The sequence below is a fragment of the Callospermophilus lateralis genome, chromosome 8 (assembly GCF_048772815.1).
Source record: "Callospermophilus lateralis isolate mCalLat2 chromosome 8, mCalLat2.hap1, whole genome shotgun sequence".
In the NCBI taxonomy this organism is placed as follows: Eukaryota; Metazoa; Chordata; class Mammalia; order Rodentia; family Sciuridae; genus Callospermophilus; species Callospermophilus lateralis.
The window spans coordinates 40428271-40434993 of record NC_135312.1 but is presented as its reverse complement, the minus strand read 5'-3'; the positions used below and the strand labels follow the sequence as shown (position 1 = coordinate 40434993).

At 43.2% G+C, this 6723-nt stretch overlaps 1 pseudogene; it reads right to left on the bottom strand.

Annotated features, from left to right (window-relative positions):
- Positions 1-421: 421 nt before the first annotated feature.
- On the bottom strand, positions 422-1360 carry LOC143642085 (heterogeneous nuclear ribonucleoprotein A1 pseudogene; annotated as a pseudogene).
- Between the last annotated feature and the right edge of the window lie 5363 nt (positions 1361-6723).

The window sequence follows — 6723 nt, the reverse complement described above, 5'->3', positions numbered from 1 at the left end:
ACAAATTGGAAAGAATACAGAAGACATGAAAATCGTAAGTTTGATAATATAAACACTTACAAACCATGCACTTAACAATGAGACTGTTATTTATTTTTTATTTCTAAGAATGACACATTTATTCAGCATCGTGATCAAACTATTACATTTAGCAATCAACAGCATGGGTGCAAAAAAATTTTTTTTGATGTTAAGGCCCTTTGTTGGAATGCTTTATACTTTCCATGGAACAGAAACTGAAGTAACCTGTTATAAATTAGTCACAAATACAGTCCTGGAGTATTGTCTGAACCATGTCGTCTTTGTAGCAGCTAGGCCCTGCCACCACTGCGCTTGGCTGAGTTCACAAATCTGTTGTAACCTGTAGCTTCCCTGTCACTTCCTGGCTCTCCTCTGTGCTAGGCTTTGTTTCCTGGCAGGATTAAAACCTTCTGCCACTGCCATAGCTACTGCTGCTGCTGGAAGTGCCATGGTTTCGTGGTTTGACAAAGTATTGGTCTCCACCACTAAAAGGTCCAGAGTGTCTGTCTCCAAGATTTCCACTCTCCATGGGTCCAACATTTGATGACTAATTGTTGTAACTGCCAAAATCCTTGTAGCTTCCACCACCTCTAAAATTGCTTCGGTCATGACCAAATCCATTGTAGCCATCCCCGCTGCCACCATATCCACCACCACCACCTTTGGCTACCACCAAAGCCACCACCACCACTGAAATTTCCTCTATGACCAAAAATTGTCATTTTCACCAATACCACCTTCACCACCACCACCACCACCAAAGTTTCCAGAACCACTTCGACCTCTTTGGCTGGATGAAGCACAGCCATCTCTTTGTGAGGGCTTTCCTCACTTCACAGCTGTGGCCCTTCCCGGTACGGCATTTCTGAAAGACAACCTTATCCACAGAGTCATAGTCATCAAAAGTTAGCGGAGCAAAGCCCCTCTTCTTTCCACTGCTTCCGTCAGTCATGATTTCAAGAACTTCGATTTTCCTAAACTATTCAAAATAATCTCGCGGGTGATCTTCTTCAGTGTCTTCTCTAATGCCACCGATGACGATCTTTTTCACAGTTAAAACCTGGGCCCCTGGTCTTTGTGAATCTTCTCTTGAAACAGCTCTTTCTGGTTCCACAACGGTCCATCCACCCTGTGTGGTCCTGCATTCATGGCTGCATCCACTCCCTCCATGGTGGCATGAGGGACAAACCAAAGCCCTAGAGCGCTTGGTGTTTGGGTCTCTCATAACCACACAGTCTGTGAGCGCTCCCCAGGGTCTAAAACGTCTTCTCGGATTCTCATCAGTTGTTTCAAAGCTCAGCCCTTCAATGAATGGCCTCTGCAGCCGTTTGGACTCTGATTTAGCCTTGATGGCAGCAGGGATAGAGACCTTAATGATGCTTTCTCGGTGCCCAGGACAGAAGCAGTAAGCTAATGAATGTATCCTGAGATGGTTATTTAGCGGAGCAGGGTCCCTGGGAGAGGTCATACTCCCAAGGGACTGTTCTGACGGAGCAGAGCGAGTGCTCTGAGAGACCAAAGACAAGAGATCCACTCTGTTTACTTGGTGAGAATGGCTGCGAGGGACTGTCACCGGGTGTCTGGAAAGGCTCTCCAGAGCAGACTCACAGGAGTTCGTTTGTCAAGAAAGGAAGGAAGGGACGAGCATTCCAATTAGTAGAACTAGTTTGTATAGGAAAAAACAAAACAAAACAAAAGGGAAACAGCAAGCAGTTCTGTGTAACTAGAGCCCGGGAAATGTTGAGGAGAGACCTTGGAATCTTAAGCAGAAGCCATCTCAGATAAAATCTCACAGGACAGGTCCACGCTTAACTATTAACCCCATAAAAGAGCAATTTCAAAACTGCAGATATTCAGACACAGCCATCATAATTGCTGCCATTTCCATTCACCAACTGCCTTTTTAAAACTTTTTAAAACTCAAGGGCATTTATTTTTTTAAAGGTGTATCACTGCTATAAATGAGCAACTATTATTCTTTATCATTAATAGAAATTAAGTATAATAAGTCCAATGATAGCAAAACAAGATTATTACATTCTAGTTGTACAATATGTACTTTGGTACGTATCCCCCTTCCCCCCTAAAACTATAAACTCTTAATGTGTTGTCACTCTTGGGTTATTATCCACATTTGGAGAAAGAGATTAAATGCAAGGGAATGAATCTCTGATGGCAGAATCATAGGACCGTCAGAGTAGCTCACTTACTTAGATCACGTAGGTAGCTCTTCTCTTCATCAAAGGATTTTCTGGGTCCCAGGCAAATTATGTCTCTCAGTCCACAGAATAAGGTAAGAATAAGGGGTCTCTTTATTAATAGGGTTACAGTGAGGATCTTTGTAGAAGATGTTCTTTGGATCATGACCTAATGTTTATTCAATGCCTATTGCTATAATTTGGATCTGAAATGTCCCCTAAAGTCCCATATGTTAAAGCCATGGTCCCCAACCCAGGGCATTATTGGAAAATGATTCAAACTTTAAGGAGTGGGGCCTACTTAGAGGAAGTTAGGTCTTAGGGGAATGTCCTTGAAGGAGACCTTGGGACCCCTGCCCCTTCCCCCCTCCCTCTCTCTCTCTCTCCCTCTCTCTCTCTCTCTCTGGTCCCTGTCCACCATGAATGAACAGGCCTCCTCTACTGTGCCCTCCTGCGATAATGCTCTGTGCTGCCACAGGCCCAAAACATCAGGGCCAAGTGACCATGGACTGAAACCTCTGCAACTGTGAGATAAATCTCTTTTATTTTTTAAGCTGAACTGTTTCAGGTGTTTGTTACAGTAATGGAAAGCGAACACCGCTACGACACACAGAAATCTGCTAAATATTTTACATGCATTGTTAATCCTCATGGCAGCCCAGTGAGATAGATGCTGTTACAGACACATTTTATAGATGATAGCGAAGGTCTCGGGGGAGTTAAGTAGATTGATCACCTGAGAGAGCACAGCCAACAAGCCCAAACCAAGACTTCAGCTCAAACCTTCTTGGCTCTACAGTTCTTTTTTTCTTTCTTTCTTTCTTTTGCACTGGGGATTGAACTCCGGGACACTTAACCACAGAGCCACATCCCGATCCTTTTCATGTTTTATTTAGGAACAGGGTCTTGCGGAATTGCTTAGGGCCTTGCTAAGTTGCTGGGGTTGTTTTTGAACTCACGATCCTCCTGCCTCAGTCTCCTGAGCTGCTGGGATTACAGGCTTAAAGTTCTTAATATTAATTCAAATAACACCCTACATTTCAATAGTATATTTTCCTTTCCCCACAGACTTTTCTTTCTTACCAGATTCCATCGAAATGGAGGAGATTAGGTCCTTCTCCTCTCCAAGAGCATCCACTCTTTCCTTAGTGAGCTTTCCCTTTTTCCCTTTTCCTATTCCTTCGAATAGCTTTTCTATTCTTTTATTAAAATAAATAAAGGAATGGACGTAGGAGATTAGTGTTACAAATGCTATGAGTGAGAAGGAAGGGGGAAACCATATATCCGCATCTGATGATCACTACTTGGTGGAATAATTATTTTCATGCTTTACTAAGTTCTTAAAGTCACCTGTGTGTAATCAGGAACAAAGGGCATTCAATCATTTCAGGCAAAAGAAAAAAAAAAAAAAAAGATCCTTCAATAAGACAGTTGAACCTCTCAGCTTCCTGGCTTTGAGGTTTACCTACGTGACTCCAGGTAGAGAGTGATGGTCTGTTTTTATTTAATGAACCTCAAGAAATATGTGAGGTTCATTAGATAACGAAGCCTTCTGTCTACACAAGATTTGTGCACGAACCTTACTTCCAGTGTCTTCTTATTTTCTATTTCTAACATTATTGACCCTGGGCCTGATGGGCTCATGTATTTATCTATTTTAGATGAATCCTTTAATTTTTTTTTTAAATTAAGGGTTGAGATATTTGGAATTTTTTTAAAAGAATCTATTATTAAGACTCCAACCTATATGTAAATGTGTCTGCATATGGTAAGTCAGCTCTCTCTCTCTGGTTTTAGTGAGAGTTTCCTGATCCACGTTCTTGGTTCCGCGGAGATGTTAGTGATTGTTGTAGGAGCTAAGCACCTTCCTCCAGTAGAAACCTATGTTTTCCTTTGTCCTTTATTTTTATCAAATGTGAGAGTTCAGGTTATTTGAAAAACAATCTGCTCACCTTCCTCAGTTTGAATGATTTTGTTGTGTATTTTTATAAGTGAACTTGAATTCTTTTGAGAAGGTAGTATATAAATACAGCAACTAATTACTTCATTAACCAAAAGAACAAGCCCTGCATTCATTAGCCTGCTCCCTTCAACCATTTCCTGGATTGGCTAATTCATCCAATGTGCACAATCCTTGAAAAACACCTTCCCTTTGTTTTTCTGAACAATTCAAATGAGTAGTGTGTTACCCTTGTGTGAATGAAAAACCCCATAAAATCTAGCTTGTTGATCCCTTTTCGGTTCTCCCAGGGTTTTCTGAGATCTCAATCCAACCCTTGCTTTATTTCTCTGGCAGAGGCTCACCCTGGAAGGGCCAGGGGCAGGACCTTCTGACAAAAGACCAAGAAAAGGTCAGAGCCTCCAACCCACTGAGCTGGAAGCAGAGGCTGCGAGCTGGCCTGGGATCCCATCCCTGTGTGTAAAGAGCAGAGCCACCCAGCTGGCACCAGACTGGGGCTGAGGAAATCAGCTGTCAGCTGGGTCTTCCCCTGGACAATTAGGCACAGAGTTTCTGCATGACGTATGGAGTGAACTGTGTGTCACGTCTCCCCAGGTGGGAGAGCTCCCTGGCACACAGGCAGGCTGCACCACAGCTCTTATTATTATTATTATTTTAAACACCAAATGAACTTGGGCCTGGTTGCCAATGATGGCCAAGGCTGTTACAGCTGGGTCTGTGCTGGAACTTGCCTTTCTCTACTGTGAAGTCATGTCCCATGGCCTGTGAGAGATACCTCCTCACCCCTGCTCTGAGCAGAGCATCTTTCCCTGGGTGTGAAAGGACTTGGCCAGGCAGAGGTAGGCCATGGGCCAGCTCCCTGATACAACATTATCTCCAACTCCATTGCATTCATCAAAATCGGGCTTTCCCCAAGACTATCTTTGTGGTCCAGCAAAATCATTTACCTGAGTAAAGACCGCGTGAGAGCTGGGAAGGCTTGCTCCGTTGGCCTCAGACACAGGGCCTGTTCCCTGTGTTCTTTTTCCTGGTTTCCTTTAAAATGTCCTTTTCTTTAAAATTTTAAAGGAAACCAGGAAAAAACAGGAAACCAGGGGTTACAGACAAATATTGGGGCTTATTCTATTCCGCTCCTAACACTGAAAAAAGGTGTCACATTCTTCAAACCTCTAAATGCGTAGTTCTCATACTTTTTGGCCTCAGGACTGTCCACACTCTGAAAATAACCGGAGACCCCAAAAGCTTTTGTTGATGAGTTTTGTCTCTGAGAATTTGCTGTTTTAGAAATCTAAGATGAAAAAAAAATTCAGTGCTTTTTTATTTATTTAGGAATACCAATAATAAGCTCGTGTTTACATAAAACATTTTTTATGAAAATAGCTATTTTCAAAAGCTTTAAAAAAAAAACCCCACTCACTCGAAGAATCACATTGCTCTACATTTTTTTTTTTTTTTTTTTTTTTTTGCAAATCTCTTTAATGTCTGACTTGACAGAAGCCAGCTGGATTCTCGAATTTGCTTCTTCATTCAGTCTGTTGTGATATCACATGTCATATAGTCTCTGGAAAACTCCACTGAGTACAAGAAAAGCAAGACTGAAAAAGGCCAAGAATACCTTCATATTATGATGGAAATAGCTGTGACCCTGTAGACCCCCTGGAAGGATCTCGGTGGCACCCTCTCCAGGGTCCCAGGGCCACACTTTGAGAACCACGGCCTGGCTGTGTACTATGGTTTCTCTAACTCACAGGAGTTACACGCAATAAGTCCTTTGGAAAGTTTGTTCTCACTGACCCCATCGGTCTCAGACAGCCCAGAGGATCCAGTTTGTCCCCATCTCAGCATTCAGTTCAGTTCTTTCCACCGTGGCGCTCATTTCTACCTAGGTCCACCTCTCTCCAAGTTTTCCAAGTTGGAAATATACGCAGATCTTGTGGCATGCGTGTGATAGACTGTCTTCGTACCACATTTTGTTTGTTTGTCTTTGTTTTAGTTTTGGTACTGGAATTGAACCCAAGCGTGCTTAACCACTGTGCCACGTCCCCAGCCTCTTTTTAAAAAGTATTTTATTTGGAGACAGGGTCTTGCTGAGTTGCTTAGGGCCTGGCTGAGCTGCTGATGCTGACTTTGAACTCCCGATCCTCTTGCCTCAGCCTCCCGAGCACAGGTCAGGTAGGTTGCCCAAAGGTACCTTTACTGGGTTACAGGCATGCGCCCCGGCGCCCAGTTTAATTCCACTTCTTGAAGTCTTGGAAAAGGACTCTGCTTCACCTTCAGTCACTTCACTGTGGTTAAAAATTAGCGGCAGGATCCAGCAGTATGATTGGCCTTGTTTGCTTCAGGTGACCCCACAAACAGCAGTGGCCCTGAAGGTTAACGCAACGCTGAATCTTGATTTTAAGATTTATGAAGCTTCCCTCGTTGTTCTTTCTTATTTCTTCCTTGTTATTCCAGCCGTCCTCCCTCAACCTCCATTTGTTCAGTTCATGTAAACCCTGGCCCTTTGGACAGCCGATGCCCGCCTGACCTATTCAGATCCTAAGT